Below are 14,501 nucleotides of genomic sequence, written 5' to 3' on the forward strand. Positions count from 1 at the left end.
ATTCATTAAGTGTGAACCAGGCACTGCTGGGATTTGGACCCAGGATCTCCTGTTTACGAGACAGGCACTTTAACCACTAAGCTACAGCGCCTCTTGCAGCTAAGTCCGTCTTGCAAGCATACATGAGCTAGAGAAAAGGGTTCCCTCCATCCATCCATCTTTGTCCAGCAGCTCCAGCAGGGGACCCCAAACTGCCCTTTGCCGAGCCACATAAACCAGCTCCGACTGGGGGATCCTGAGGCGTTCCCAGGCCAGGTTGGAGATGTACTCTCTCCACCTAGTCCTGGGTCTTCCCCGAGGCCTCCTCCCAGCTGGATGTGCCTGGACCAGCTCTCTAAGGAGGACCCCAGGAGGCATCCTTACCAGATGACCCAACCACCTCAGTTGTTTACACCGAGTACCTCCATAATGGCCATGCATCCGTGTTCATCCCCAGAGGTGCTGTGGCTTAGTTAGTTAAAGTGCCTGTCTAGTCAGCAGAAGTTCCTGGGTTCAAATCCCGGCAGCACCTTGTTGTTGCAGAGATTACCTATACTTCTTTTTAAGTTGCCTGCCAATCAGATGTTGTTGTGGGCGGGGCATTAAGTCTGACTCAGTGGTGAGTGAAATGGAGCAGTTGACTGACACAGAACTGTAGTGGAGTCAAAGTAGCGCATTTATTAATTAATTTCATTAGTTATCAGGCAAATAGAACACCTTGTGGGCATGTTATTGGTGTTTCTGTGTAAATGTAACATGCCATTTTCATTTACTACCATGGTACTTTCACAGGGATTGGGTTGACATGATGATGACACGCCAAAAGAGGTAATCTCTCCAACAACAAGGTGTTGCTGGGATTTGAACCCAGGATCTCCTGTTTACTAGACAGGCACTTTAACCAACTAAGCCACAGCACCTCCACAAGTACATACACTGTTAAGTCTAAATTTGTCTTTTACCTTATATAAGCTAAACATACAGTATACTGACAGGTAGTATTGGGAGTAACGGCTTAGCTCGCCTAGGCTTGGCGGATCAATCCTATCCAGTCAGTCTGCAGAAGAGGTAGAAGTACCTGGCAGGTCTCTCCCTTCAGTAGTTTGAGAACGCCAGCCCACTCCTTCTCATTGGTGCTGATCATCCACATCTCACCCCCATAGAGCCAGTGAAGTTCGGTCCACCAGATGGACCGCTCACCATTCGAACCAGACTGGGGGGAACGTTTCATGGCCCAGCACGGATCGTAGAGCAACAGCTACGGCCGCAACCTTCTGACGTCCACTGTTCCTTCCAACATGGAGCTCTTCCAGATTGTGAGAATCTCTAGCAGCTGGATGTGCTGCCATACAAAAATGAGAAAGTGGTAACCAGGTCAAGACAAGACCAGGAGGCAGTAAGTCTGCTTGAAGAGAAGACTACGGGTGTGGAGGTGGACAGAATACTCCGCTATGCTGTAACAGTTTCCATAACTCACCTGGCAAGGAAAAGTACAACGCATAAAAACTAAGGTAATGGGTTGATCTCTGATATCTATCGGCTGTAATCTAGTCCTGCCTACTTTATTTACACAACCCCAGAATACACTCAACCGTAAAAACACCCTAATTGCCTCTAATTTAACTCAATAAACATGCCAATAAAATTAAAGAAGACCATAGAATATAAGTGTAACTGCTTAATTGTGTAACTAATTAAACAGGATGCACCATCTTCGTCCCCATCCCTTTCTGCGACGGTCCCCTGTTGGTGCGTGGCAGCCATATTTGATAAGACTGGCCGAGCAACCAAAGAGCAAATGTGAAGTAGGTACGGAATGTACTGTTGAAAGTCGGTTTGCAAATGTGTGCTGATGACTGTGTAACCCTTGCAAGCGACTTATCTTACCACCCCCCCTAAGCTACACCACCACAACAAACAGCAAAAAACAAAACAAAAACAATATCCCCAATATCGAACCTACACCTCCAGTGGAGACTGTGACCTGAACGCAGCACCTTGAACGGCTCAGCCATCCTGACTGAATATTCCAAGTCCAACAAAATGTCCACCTGTGTCCAGACATGTCCCAACTAGATGGGAAAGAGACTGACATTTGGGTCAACATTGTGGAAATATCCTCAATATGTTCAACTTAGTCTAAATTTGGAGGTCTTTTAAGTTAACACAAAGTACAGGTCACAGCTCAACATGCCACCACCAACATACTGTTTTCAGTCAAACAGCCAATAATTTTTACCCGTTAGCCTAGATGTGGACAGTGTAGAGGTTGATTTTTTTATTTCAACAGTACTCTGGCTTAAAACCAGGTTCCACCAAGACTTGAACTCAGATCACTGGATTCAAAGTCCAGAGTGCTTACCATTACACCATGGAACCACTGTTCTAAAAGGCAACATTGGTTTGCCAGGCAGCTTCTTCCATATTATTAACACTTATGCTATTGAAGGCACACAACAATTACTGGCTAATTTAAGTCATTTAGTAAGCTAAGCGTTCACACAGGATGTGGAACAAGAAAAGTCAAGAATAGGTTTTAAAGGACTTGCCACAAACAATGAATACAGCAGTAGATAGGTCTACTGTGTACACATGGTAACTTTACATGGGTTGATAATGCAGATGCTCACAAAAGGTGCGGCTGTACTTTCATTTCAGTATCTTGCGCAAATTAATGTGCACTACAATGTAGAGAATAGCTGAGTTCAAGCTTCCCAATACCATGTCTCTGAAATTAGTTCTAGAAGGAAACGAATCATGTAAGAAGTGGGATTTGAATCCAAGCCCCCAGTGGAGACTGCGACCTAAACGCAGCGCCTTGGAACGCTCAGCCATCCTATCTTTATCTTGTTTATCCTTATCTTCTTTAATAGTTTTTTAAATAAATTAATTCATAAAAAATAAGACTAACGTGATTATTTTTAATGTTATATTAATAAATAATAATAAGTCCTCCGCTCTACCAACTGAGCTATTGAAGGGCAACAATGTTTATGAACGCACTTCCCATTCTTGTTAATGTGATAACACAGGACCCCCTGGAGGGAATTTCGGAATCATCAGAGGCTGTAGCTCAGTGATAGAGCGCACTTCACAGTCTCAATGCCCAGATGTATTACAAGATTTGAAGTGAACATTGTGTTTCCCAGTGATGGTGGTATAGTGGTGAGCATAGCTGCCTTCCAAGCAGTTGACCTGGGTTTGATTCCCAGCCATCGCAGTAGCTTTCTTTGAGTGATGTTACTTGCTTTTTTTAACAAGAAGTCAGCAGAAAGGTTACTTGTCCAACCTGGTTTGATAAAACATTAGATCTCTTTGGGCTGCATGATTATGGCCAAAGTGATAATCACGATTATTTTGATCAATATGGAGATCACGATTAATTATCACAATTATTTTTTGATTTTCTACTCCAAAGTGCTGGAAAGGAAGGTTTCACCAATTGTTTAACCTCAGGTTGACAAGGAACAATCTCAGCAAGGTAATTGATGGATGATTCTAGTTACTTCACCAAGTTCAGCCCAAATGACACAGCTGCAAGACATCACCTTAGTTGGCTTCCAGCTATGTAATAGATGCAAATGGCAGTGGTGGGATTTGAACCCACGCCTCCAGAGAGACTGGCGCCTTAATCCAGCGCTTTAGACCACTCGGCCACACTACCTACAAATAACAGGCAACTTGGCGGAGGATTGGCTGAAGCTTACTTTCCACCACCTTGGAGTAGACCAGGGAGGCTGAGCAGAGTGATACGCAAGTAGCAAGGTCTAGAAAATGTTAAACTTTGCCACCCGTAAGCTGTTAGAACCTTTGTTGCCACCTTCCCTCAAAATGTGAATCACAGAATTTTCCATCCCTTGAGCCCAAACAGCAGAGCAGAGTGGCGCAGCGGAAGCGTGCTGGGCCCATAACCCAGAGGTCGATGGATCGAAACCATCCTCTGCTAAATCTCATCATTTGTATCAGCACTAAGTCTATTTCCAGTCTGTGGATGTTTAGCAAAGCAAGTGTCTGGGATTTAAGGTTTCCATCTGCTGAAGAGTAAACCTAATAGCATGTCCAGTTTATTTCATCTATGAAAATGGAAACTACAGTGCTCATAACTGCTGTAACACCTCTAAAAACTGGAGCATAATACTATAAACATTCTACAGTTTAAGTACATAAATACAGTAAAATAAAGACTGTAAAACATGTGCATTTAAAGTGCTTGTTGTGCTGTCTGATAGTCTGAGGTATAAAAGAAAGAGCACACCGCTTAGTTTGTGTAACAGGAGGTCTTAGTCTACCACTACGTTCTATAACCCTACCAGTCAGATTACCACAGGAGGTAATATCTGTTGCAGCTCTTTTAAAGACTCTACCATAATACCTGCTGGAGATGCCAGGTCCTCATACATGGAAAGCATGAGCTCTACCACTGAGCTACATCCCCTGAAGATTTTCAGTTTTTAAAACTGTTTTCTGAGATTGACTTAGACTTATCTTTATTAATCCTTTTACTTACTTAGGGTGCTTTAGGTAACTGCCTTCCAAGCACTTGACCTGGGTTTGATTCCCAGCCTTTGCAGTAGTTTTTGTTGAGTGATATTACTTACTCTATTTGTCAAGAAGTAACCAGAAAGGTTACTTGCCCAACCTGGTTTAATACAATATTAGATCTCTGTTATGGTACAAATAAGGCGGTATATCAATCAATCAAGCTTCCTCCATAAAGATCCACAGACTGAGGCAGTCTACTACAATTTGCACTTTCTACTCCTTACATTTTACGAAATTGGCTTGTTACTTTAGTTTTGTACTAAAAGTCGTATATCAGGTGTGATTGTGAGAGAAAAGAGCAAGAGACTAGTTGTCCGGAGGATAATCAACTGAGATTGTGTGCGTCTTTGAGAACTGTAAGTCCTAGAACTGATGTTGTCAGTTCATTTAAGCCTGTTGTTGTATTGGTCTGTAGTTCTGGCAAATTTAAAAGTTAGCTTGTTTGTGTTCTTCACTTGTTAACTAGGTTACACCTGTTAGCTAGCTTATACCTGCCTGATTCGATATAATGGCCATTGTTAAATGTCCTTGCTCATTAAGATAATGTAATTGATATTGGGTTTATTGTTATTATTTACTAGCATATATGATTCCTATGCCTTGTGTATGGTAGCCTTTACAATGTTATGTATTTCTTTTATTACCACAGCCATAGCAGAGCCCCCCCCCCCCATGTATATCCTGATGCTTGATTGTAATAATGCTTCAACAAGAGAAGTTGTCTCTGCTCATGTTTTAACAGACAGCCATAAAGCAAATGCTTGTGGCTTAAAGATCGAGCTACCGCTCATAAAACCTCAGACAGGCGCAGTCTCTGTGGCGCAATAGGTCAGCGCAGTCGGCTGTTAGCCGAAAGGATGGTGGTTCAAGTCCACCCAGGGACGTTTGTCGCTTAAATATCCTGGAGAGAGACAAATCTGGTCTTTACACTTCTGCAGAAGACCATAGAGCAGCACAAAGATAACCCAAGTGGTCTTATGTCTATTAGAAGGTACAGTTCTGCAACCCATATACATATTAATCTTTGCAGTCATTGGTATGCAGGTCACTTGATGTAATACAAGCAAACATATAAGGCCCCACCCAACAGTTTTGTGATACGTGGCGTGCAACTTTATGTCAATGATCAAGCTTGTTGCTGTGACCAAGAAACCACCAGCAAAATGACTGATACATCATCAGTTCTGAAACTTTCTTGGATGCCAAATATTTGAATTGAAAGTCAGAATCCAATTGACATGTAAGAACTATACAATGCACGTCCAGCTTCTACATTTCCACATGAGTCAGCTTCCCCAATTTCTGAGAAACAGGAAAATAGCCTGATAAGCAGACAGGTGCAACACGACCTCAAAAAGCCATAAAGCAAATGCTTGTGGCTTAAAGATCGAGCTCCCGCTCATAAAGCATCAGACAGGCGCAGTCTCTGTGGCGCAATAGGTCAGCGCAGTCGGCTGTTAACTGAAAGGATGGTGGTTCAAGTCCACCCAGGGACGTTTGTTGTTTAAATAACCTGGAGTGAGCCAACTCTGGGATTTATCCTTCTGCAGGAGACCATAGAGCAGCCCAAAGATAACCCAACTGGCCTTATGTCTGGTGATATTAACAAACGTAATGTTAGTCACGGTCCCTGTGTGTGTCATGTGGAGAGCTGTTATATTATACTATCACTTTTTACTGACAAATCAAGTCTTTGTTTTGGTAAAATATTTTGTATCAAATTCTTCCTGTTGTCAAATGAGATCGTTAAGCTGAGTCGGGCAGTGGAGCCATGAAAAGACCCCATGACAATCTTCCTGACCATAGTCTTTCAAGTAAGTGACAAATCCAAGCTGCATTTCCTCTTTCAAACTGCATTTCTTTTTTACCAATATTCAATTTCTAATTTTGACAAAAGTAGTCTGTCGTCCAATAGATGGTGGAAACTAGGCTTATCTGCTGTCACTTTTGACCAAAAATTCAAGTTCCAATGTTGGTAAATGTTTTGTTTCAAAAGTAGTCTTTCGTCCAATATAATCAGAAAGCTCAATCTGGCAGTGGAGCCATAAAAACACTACATGCCAAACAAACTTCTTAACAGTTGGCTTTCGAGTCACTGACTGATCACATTTACTTGATGGGAAATTTCTAATAAGCTATATTTACGTTGCTCGTTGGTCTAGGGGTATGATTCTCGCTTCGGGTGCGAGAGGTCCCGGTTCAACTCCCGGACGAGCCCTGAAGCAAGGTGCTGTTCCAACCCTAATCTGTACTTTAAAATCCAGTTTATTGTTAAATTAACCCAGATTAGGAGCCAGCATAATTGTAGTACAGCATGTTGGCAATTTTCATATCCTGCTTCAACTGCACGCAATAGAAAAACCTGGGAAAAGATATGAGGAACAATGAGCAGGACATGGCTCTCCTTGTTCATTGGTCTAGGTTTATGATTCTTGCTTAGGGTGCTTTAGGTCCTGGATGAGACTGCTTTGCATATAAGTAGAGGAATGGATTGAATAATCTGGTTTAGTTATTGAATATGATGGAAAAGAGTGTCATGCGCGAGGCAAATTTATCACAATACTACTATCACTTCTTAGTGGCAAAATCAAGTCGCTTTCCAGCCGCTGCATTTATCAATACGATCATTCTTACGCTCTGATTGGTGTGATACGAACGTTTCATGAATATCACGTAAAGCCTGTCGTAAAAGGATTTCTGCGCTCATATCTACCCCAACTCTTTTTTTTGTTTCATGTTATGTCTCGGCAAGAAGTAGTATGCTTTTGGGTCGTCCGTCCATCTCTACATCAGAATTGGAAATACTTTATTGATCCCTGAAGGGAAACTCTGGAAAAGAGAGCTCCTTTGAACCAGTGACCTAAAGATTTCAGCTTTATGCCTCTATAGTCCTCCGCTCTACCAACTGAGCTATCAAAGGGAGCGCACACATACACACGCACTTCCCATTCTTGTGAATGTGATAACACAGGACCCCCTGGAGGGACTTCCAGTCTCAATGCCCAGATGTATTACAAGATTTGAAGTGAACATTGTATTGCCCAGAGATGGTGGTATAGTGGTGAGCATAGCTGCCTTCCAAGCAGTTGACCTGGGTTCGATTCCCAGCCATCACAGGAGCTTTCTTTGAGTTGTGTTACTTGCTCTATTTGTCAAGAAGTCAGCAGAAAGGTTACTTGCCCAACCTGGTTTGATAAAATCTCTTTGAGCTGCACGATTATGGCCAAAATGATAACGACAATTAGAGATCACGATTAACTGTTGCAATTATTTGTTGATTTTCTTCTCCAAAGTGCTGGAAAGGAAGGTTTCACGAATTGTTGAACCTCAGGTTAACAAAGAACAATCTCAGCAAGGTTAGGGTGATTGATGGATGATTCTAGTTACTTTACCAAGTTCAGGCCAAATGACACAGCTGTAAGAGACCACATTGGTTGGCTTCCAGCGATGTAATATTTGCAAATGGCAGTGATGGGATTTGAACCCACGCCTCCAGAGAGACTGGAGCCTAAATCCAGGAATATTTTACCCGTTAGCCTAGATCTGGAAAGTGGAGGTTGATTTTTTTATTTCACCAGTACTCTGGCTTAAAACCAGGTTCCACCGAGACTTGAACTTGGATCACTGGATTCAAAGTCCAGAGTGCTTACCATTACACCATGGAACCACTATTGTGAAAGGCAACATTGGTTTGTCAGGCAGCTTCTTTCATAATATCAACACTTATGCTATTGAAGGCACACAAAAATTACTGGTTAACTTAAGTCATTTAGTAAACTAAGCATCAAATTTGATGTTTCAGTCAGGATGGCCGATTGGTCCAAGGCGCTGTGTTCAGATTGCAGTCTCCATGGAGGCGTGGGTTCAAATCCCACTTATGACAACTAGTGTTTTCATCTGGAACTAATTTCTGAGACATGATATTGGTAATAAAGAACTTAGCAGTTCTTTGTATTTAAGAGGACATGAATTTGGGAAAGAAACACAATTGCAAGTTGAGTGTTTCTTGAGCATCTTTATTGTCAACACATGTAAAGTTCCCATGTGTTTGTACACAGTAGACATATCTACTGCTGCATTCACTGTCTGTGGCAAGTCCTTTAAAACCTGTTCTTGACTTGCTTTTTCCCACATCCTCTGAATGCTTAGCTAACTAAATGACTTAAGTTGGCCAGTAATTTTTGCTTTTTAATCTGCGTTGGGATTGTTGTGTGCCTTTAATATCACACATGTGGATATTATGAAAGAAACTGCCTAGCAAACCGTTGCAACAATTTTAAAGGTTCCATGGTGTAATGGGTAGCACTCTGGACTCTGAATCCAGTTCAAATGTCAGTGGAACCGGTTTTAAGTTGCATGTATGCATTGTCTTAAGTGAAGTGTAATGTGTTGTAGTATCTATAGAGATTTGTGGTGTAGTATGGAACCATTGTCCTGTCTTTTATGTATTATGAAAGTTATTACCGCCTTTCTTGGCAGGACACCCTGGAAGAAGAGTTACTGTCGCTCAATGGGATTGTTCCGGGTTAAATAAAGGGTAAATAAAAATAAAATGAATCTGTTATATGTCCAAACATTCCTCTCTTCATCACCGACATACTGGAAGTCGGCCATGTTTAATTGGATGCCCTCCAGTTATTGTTGTTTGGTAGATTAACATTATATTTTCCTACTTTGGGGACTTTTCATTTCATATTCTTTGTCTGACATTTTCTATTCCCTGTTTGTATTTTCTGTGACTGCATGTGGTTTTAAATCTGTTGGAGTTCCTTCAGACTAAAGCAAAGACACTGATGATGTCATCCAAAAGAAACATAAAGGACAGCAACCTGTCTCCAGAGGACACTAAGAATGACGGAGCAGCAGGAAACAGAGCAGCTCAAATAGCGAACAGCTGATTTATTCATCTGACTCGTAGAATAACGCCAATGATTGACTTGTTTTAAATGTCTGGGAATGTGGAACAGCTCCATGGTAACTACCTGAAATAAAACAAGGCCACATGCTGATTATTGGGACTTGATTTGATGGATTTATTCTTCCTGTTGTGTCTCTGTTTAAACTCCTAATTTAAAGGTAAAGTCAGCGTCCACTAAAGGTTGTGTTGTTTCTGCTGACAGACTCAGATCATTATTCTAAGTGTGTGACAACATTGTCGGAGGCCCTTTCACCCGCCAACATCTGTTCTCAGGCACTGTGCAAATTATGGTCTACCCTCCTGCTGTCCAGAAGACCGTGTTCATGGCAACAGCTTAATGGTCTTCATTTAATTGCACTTTAATTTGTAGTTTAGGAGATTGTTTTTTCCACAGCCAGTAGTTCTGGAAGCCTGGGTAGCTCAGTCGGTAGAGCATCAGACTTTTAATCTGAGGGTCCAGGGTTCAAGTCCCTGTTCAGGCGTAGAATTGCAAGTTCTGCTAGATGAGTTGTCCATTTGACATGCCTGAACACTTCAGACACTGCCACATTATTTGTGTTCCATGCACAAGTCTATAAAAAAATTGTGGCTGTTTTCAAGCAGGTTATATCATAACAATGTTGCTGGTAAGTCTAAATGAACAATGGGCAACCTACATCCATCTTGCTAGCACACAAATCTCTGTACTCATCTCCCTGCTTGGATAGTATGTCCAAGGACATACCACATATATTCTATAACCCTTTTCCTTGGTTTGCTACCACTCTTAAATAATTCCTTTCATTGTATCAATCTGAGAAATAACCAAAGAATGACAAATTCCATTCATGTGCTTGTGCCAGTGTTCAACCACCTGAATGTCACTGTATTTTCAGCATCAGTTTGATTGTTTTTTTGTTTTTAAAACACATGCCCCGTGTGAGGGTTGAACTCAAGACCTTCAAATTATGAGACTGACGCGCTGCCTACTGCGCCAACGAGGGTATGAAAGCTGTTGCAATGGTTGGGAAAATTTTGGAAATAGTAACAATTTGGTCTTTAATCTCTATAAAAACAATGTTTTCGGAAACGTATGTACTCAAACAAAGGCTAAGATTGACCCTAGATGCTTTGTCATGACCCCATGAAAAGGCCAGGACAAAGACTATGTTCAAAGGTTGAATGAATTCAAGAATATGACCACAACAAAAGAAATGATAATTCAATGATGGTGGTAGTCAGTTTAGTCAGTGGTGAGTGTGTGCGACCTGAACGCAGCGACTTGGACCGCTCGGCCATCCTGACTTCTCCAGCAAATTTTCAGTAGGACCTGTCTCAAAAATTATAAAATAGTGAATTAAACATGTCATGATATAGTAGGTTCTCAGTCATCCATGTCATAGTTAACAAAGGAAGGTTTCTCTACTGTCAGCCCAAATATATGGGCGTTCATGGAGACATGGAAGAAAGTCACCAGGGTGGCATTGTGCTTGACAATGGCAATACATTGCGCGGGATGTTAAGGCAATGTGCAATACAGGCCAAATCCTATGGTGGGAATCAAGATCCACCAATGTTTCTGTCCACAATGTCCACCTGAATCCAGAAATGTCCCTGCCAGATGGGAAATAAACTGAAAATTGGGTCAACAATTTGCAATTATCTTTAAAGTTATGATATATAACTTCTATAACAAAGGTTTGGACACAGTGACCACTTACTTCATTTTGTAGTTCAGGAGATTGTTTTTTCCACAGGTGGCATGTTTAGAAGCCTGGGTAGCTCAGTTGGTAGAGCATCAGACTTTTAATCTGAGGGTCCAGGGTTCAAGTCCCTGTTCAGGTGTAACGTTGCACATTCTGCTGCATGCCTGAACACTTCAGACACAGTCATGTCATGTGTGTTCCATTCTTTAAAAAGAATTGTGGCTGTTTTTCAAGCAGGTTTGTATCATAACAATGTTGATGGTAAGTCTAAATGAACAATAGGCAACCTACGTCCATCTTGCTAGCACACAAATCTCTGTACTCATCTCCCTGCTTGGATAGTATGTCCAAGGACATACCACATATGTTCTATAACCCTTTTCATTGGTTTGCTACCACTCTTAATAATTCCTTTTAGTGTATCAATCTCAGAAATAACCAAAGAATGACAAATTACATTCATGTGCTAGTGTTCAACCACCTGAATGTCATTGGTTGATTCGTGGCTCGTTGGTCTAGTGGTATGATTCTAGCTTCGGGTGCGAGAGGTCCCGGGTTCAACTCCCGACGAGCCCTCAAGGCAGGAACTGTTACAACATTAATCTGAAATTTAAAATCCAGGTGAATGTTAATTTAACCCACATTAGGAGCAAGCAAAATTGTATTAGGGCTTGTTGGCAATTTTCCATATCCTGCTTCAACTTCACTCGACAGAAAAGCTGGGAAAAAATATGAGGAACAAACAAGCAGGACATGACTCTCCTTGTTCATTTGAAAAAGAAGAATCATGCCTGTCAGAGATTTTTATTTTATTTTCTAATTTATTCAATCTATTTGATCCGTAGAACACAGTCCTGTCCACTTCCAGGTTAGGCCCCGCCCAGTCCGAGCACAGATACAGATACAGATAATGCTGTACTCGCTCACCCCTAACAGGTACTTTAAGATCAGAGGGTAAGGTCTAAGCTTCTGAGGTATGATCCCATCCAGAACCGTGCCATAGCTGCAGTCTTATGATTTCTGGGGGCCGTGGCTGCTGTTATGTGTATAGCTGTAAATCTGCTCCCCTTCACTCCTTTCCCTCCTTTATCCTTTGTTTTCTTCGTCACTCTTCTTTGCGCTCGTTCCCACTTGGACCTCTACAGGAAATAAAAGATGGCTAGTTCCAGGTCTAAAATCTCCTTTCTGGGTGGGATAAAAACAGAGCTGATGAGTAAAAGCAAGGTAAGCAAAAGCAAGTACAAAAGGCCAAACAGCAAAGCCCACAAAAAATAGTTTCAACTCATCAGGGTTCCCCTTCAAGGAAGTCTTTAGTAAAAAGCGAAAGACATTTGTGTTATAAAGAGAAACCAGAGTGAGTACAGCCGTCTGCTCGAGAGCAGCAGAGAACCCTAGTCGACCCAGTCCAAACCATCACGGTAAGCCTCACTGGGTGTCCAAACTAAAATGATAAGAGTCAACTTGGTAGACTCCGTACTGATGTTTATATCTGTACTCACAATGCCCTTTTTTAAAACACCAGCCAATCACAAGTGTTACATGTGAGTAATCAATGTGTGAGTAATCAGGAAGCTCACATAAAAAATAGTGGCAAGGAGCAACTACATCTACCAAATGTTTAACTTTACAACCCGTGAGCTGTTGGTACCTTGGTTGCTGTGGGTTCCCAAACCTTCCCTCAAAATGTGAATTGGGGCAGTGGAAGCGTTCTGGGCCCATAACCCAGAGGTTGATGGATTGAAACCATCCTCTGCTAATTGTATCGGCACTACTTCTATTTCCTGTGTGTTAATGTTTAATGAAGCATCTGTTGCTGCGTATGTCTGAAGTGAATATCTCCACCTGCTGAAAATTAAAATTACATGTCAATTATATTTCATCCATGAATATGCAAACAACAGCTCATACCTGCTGTAACACCCATAAAAACTGGAGCGTACTACAATAAATAAACTATGTTAATTTAAGTGCTTGTAGTGCTATCTGATAGTCTGAGGCAGAAAAGGGACACCGCTTATTTGTGTCAAATGCGCTCTACCACTGAACAACATCCCCTGAAGATTTTCTGATTTTGTTTTACTTTTTTCCAATATAGACTAAGACTTATCTTTATTAATCCTTTTGGGATTCACCGCGAAGAAATTGAAATATTACGGAATAAAAGAAGAAACCTGGGTAAAACATGTAATGTTAATGTCTATATGGCTTCAAAACTGTAAATACAACTGCGGTGGCTGGAAATCAAACCTGGGCAAAATGATTGCACTGCTATGGTGTAAATCATAGTCAAAAAGTAACACACCTGTTGCCTTTCTGCTGCTTTCTGCTCTGTTGATAAACTTTTCGATTGGTTATTAGTAGTTACCAGACACGGGCAAAGTGCAAATCATATTGCACAGCCTGTCTCTGTGGATCCTCGTGGAGGCAGCTTGATTGATTGATATGCTCCCTTATTTGTACCATAACAGAGATCTAATATTTTATCAAATCAGAGGGGCAAGTAACCTTTCTGGCTAGTCTTGACAAATAAAGCAAGTAACCACACAATGAAAACTAATGCGATGGCTGGGAATCAAACCAAGGTCAACTGCTTGGAAGGCAGCTATACTCACCACTATACCACCATCACTGGCCAATACAATGTTGACTGTAAATCTTGCAACACATCTTGTCATTGAGACTGATTTTTGCATTAATTACCATGAACACAAGGAGATTGCATTTTAATACTTTTCTCTTTCAGAATAAGGCTTTTTGCAGCTCTTTCACAGACTGGACAGTTACTGGAGATGCCGGGGATTGAACCCGGGGCCTCATACATGCAAAGCATGCGCTCTACCACTGAGCTACATCCCCTGAATGTTTCAGCTTTATTTTTTAACTTTTTCTGAGATCATTGAATAAGAGAAGAAACCTGGGTGAAATATGTAATATTTATGTTGCATATGGTTTTCAAAACATGGCGGTGGCTGGAAAGTGAACCTTGCAAAATGATTGCACTGCTATGGTGTAATCTAGTCGAAAAGTAACACATCTGTTGCCTTTCTGCTGGACAACACAACACTGCAAATCTTGTAACACATGTGGGCATTGAGAAATGCACTGGTGGAGACGGGTGGCTTCCAGTACCTATGAGATAACGCAATATTGTTCATGAAGCCACAAACTATGTAGGGTGTTGTTTTAATGCCCCAGACCCCTAACAGGGAGTATACCTCCTTCAATTTGAGTTAGTTTTCTGATCGGTTAAGATTTCTGTGGGAACCCCTACCGGGGAAAAAGAAGTAAACTACGGGCCACTTGTCTAGCCTTGGTGTTTCTGAGGGAGAAAGCCTCTGGGTAACGCGTTGCATAATCACAAATCACTAAGATGTAGG

At 41.5% G+C, this 14,501-nt stretch overlaps 12 non-coding genes across 12 annotated transcripts; 5 read left to right on the forward strand and 7 right to left on the reverse strand.

The window, feature by feature from the left end:
- Positions 1 to 18: 18 nt before the first annotated feature.
- trnat-cgu (transfer RNA threonine (anticodon CGU)) lies at positions 19 to 91 on the reverse strand. Its single transcript has one exon. It is a non-coding gene; the product is annotated as a tRNA-Thr (tRNA).
- Positions 92 to 825: 734 nt separating this feature from the next.
- trnat-agu (transfer RNA threonine (anticodon AGU)) lies at positions 826 to 899 on the reverse strand. The gene has a single exon. It is a non-coding gene; the product is annotated as a tRNA-Thr (tRNA).
- A 1,387-nt stretch (positions 900 to 2,286) lies between these two features.
- Positions 2,287 to 2,358, reverse strand: trnaq-uug (transfer RNA glutamine (anticodon UUG)). The gene has a single exon. It is a non-coding gene; the product is annotated as a tRNA-Gln (tRNA).
- A 1,203-nt stretch (positions 2,359 to 3,561) lies between these two features.
- On the reverse strand, positions 3,562 to 3,643 carry trnal-aag (transfer RNA leucine (anticodon AAG)). Its single transcript has one exon. It is a non-coding gene; the product is annotated as a tRNA-Leu (tRNA).
- A 210-nt stretch (positions 3,644 to 3,853) lies between these two features.
- trnam-cau (transfer RNA methionine (anticodon CAU)) lies at positions 3,854 to 3,925 on the forward strand. Its single transcript has one exon. It is a non-coding gene; the product is annotated as a tRNA-Met (tRNA).
- A 3,640-nt stretch (positions 3,926 to 7,565) lies between these two features.
- On the forward strand, positions 7,566 to 7,637 carry trnag-ucc (transfer RNA glycine (anticodon UCC)). Its single transcript has one exon. It is a non-coding gene; the product is annotated as a tRNA-Gly (tRNA).
- A 479-nt stretch (positions 7,638 to 8,116) lies between these two features.
- Positions 8,117 to 8,188, reverse strand: trnaq-uug (transfer RNA glutamine (anticodon UUG)). Its single transcript has one exon. It is a non-coding gene; the product is annotated as a tRNA-Gln (tRNA).
- A 1,660-nt stretch (positions 8,189 to 9,848) lies between these two features.
- trnak-uuu (transfer RNA lysine (anticodon UUU)) lies at positions 9,849 to 9,921 on the forward strand. Its single transcript has one exon. It is a non-coding gene; the product is annotated as a tRNA-Lys (tRNA).
- A 1,269-nt stretch (positions 9,922 to 11,190) lies between these two features.
- On the forward strand, positions 11,191 to 11,263 carry trnak-uuu (transfer RNA lysine (anticodon UUU)). The gene has a single exon. It is a non-coding gene; the product is annotated as a tRNA-Lys (tRNA).
- Positions 11,264 to 11,628: 365 nt separating this feature from the next.
- Positions 11,629 to 11,699, forward strand: trnap-cgg (transfer RNA proline (anticodon CGG)). Its single transcript has one exon. It is a non-coding gene; the product is annotated as a tRNA-Pro (tRNA).
- Positions 11,700 to 12,370: 671 nt separating this feature from the next.
- On the reverse strand, positions 12,371 to 12,482 carry LOC116685097 (U5 spliceosomal RNA). The gene has a single exon (XR_004330905.1). It is a non-coding gene; the product is annotated as a U5 spliceosomal RNA (small nuclear RNA).
- A 1,426-nt stretch (positions 12,483 to 13,908) lies between these two features.
- trnaa-ugc (transfer RNA alanine (anticodon UGC)) lies at positions 13,909 to 13,980 on the reverse strand. The gene has a single exon. It is a non-coding gene; the product is annotated as a tRNA-Ala (tRNA).
- Positions 13,981 to 14,501: the final 521 nt, after the last annotated feature.

Source organism: Etheostoma spectabile, unplaced genomic scaffold (assembly GCF_008692095.1).
Source record: "Etheostoma spectabile isolate EspeVRDwgs_2016 unplaced genomic scaffold, UIUC_Espe_1.0 scaffold00569515, whole genome shotgun sequence".
In the NCBI taxonomy this organism is placed as follows: Eukaryota; Metazoa; Chordata; class Actinopteri; order Perciformes; family Percidae; genus Etheostoma; species Etheostoma spectabile.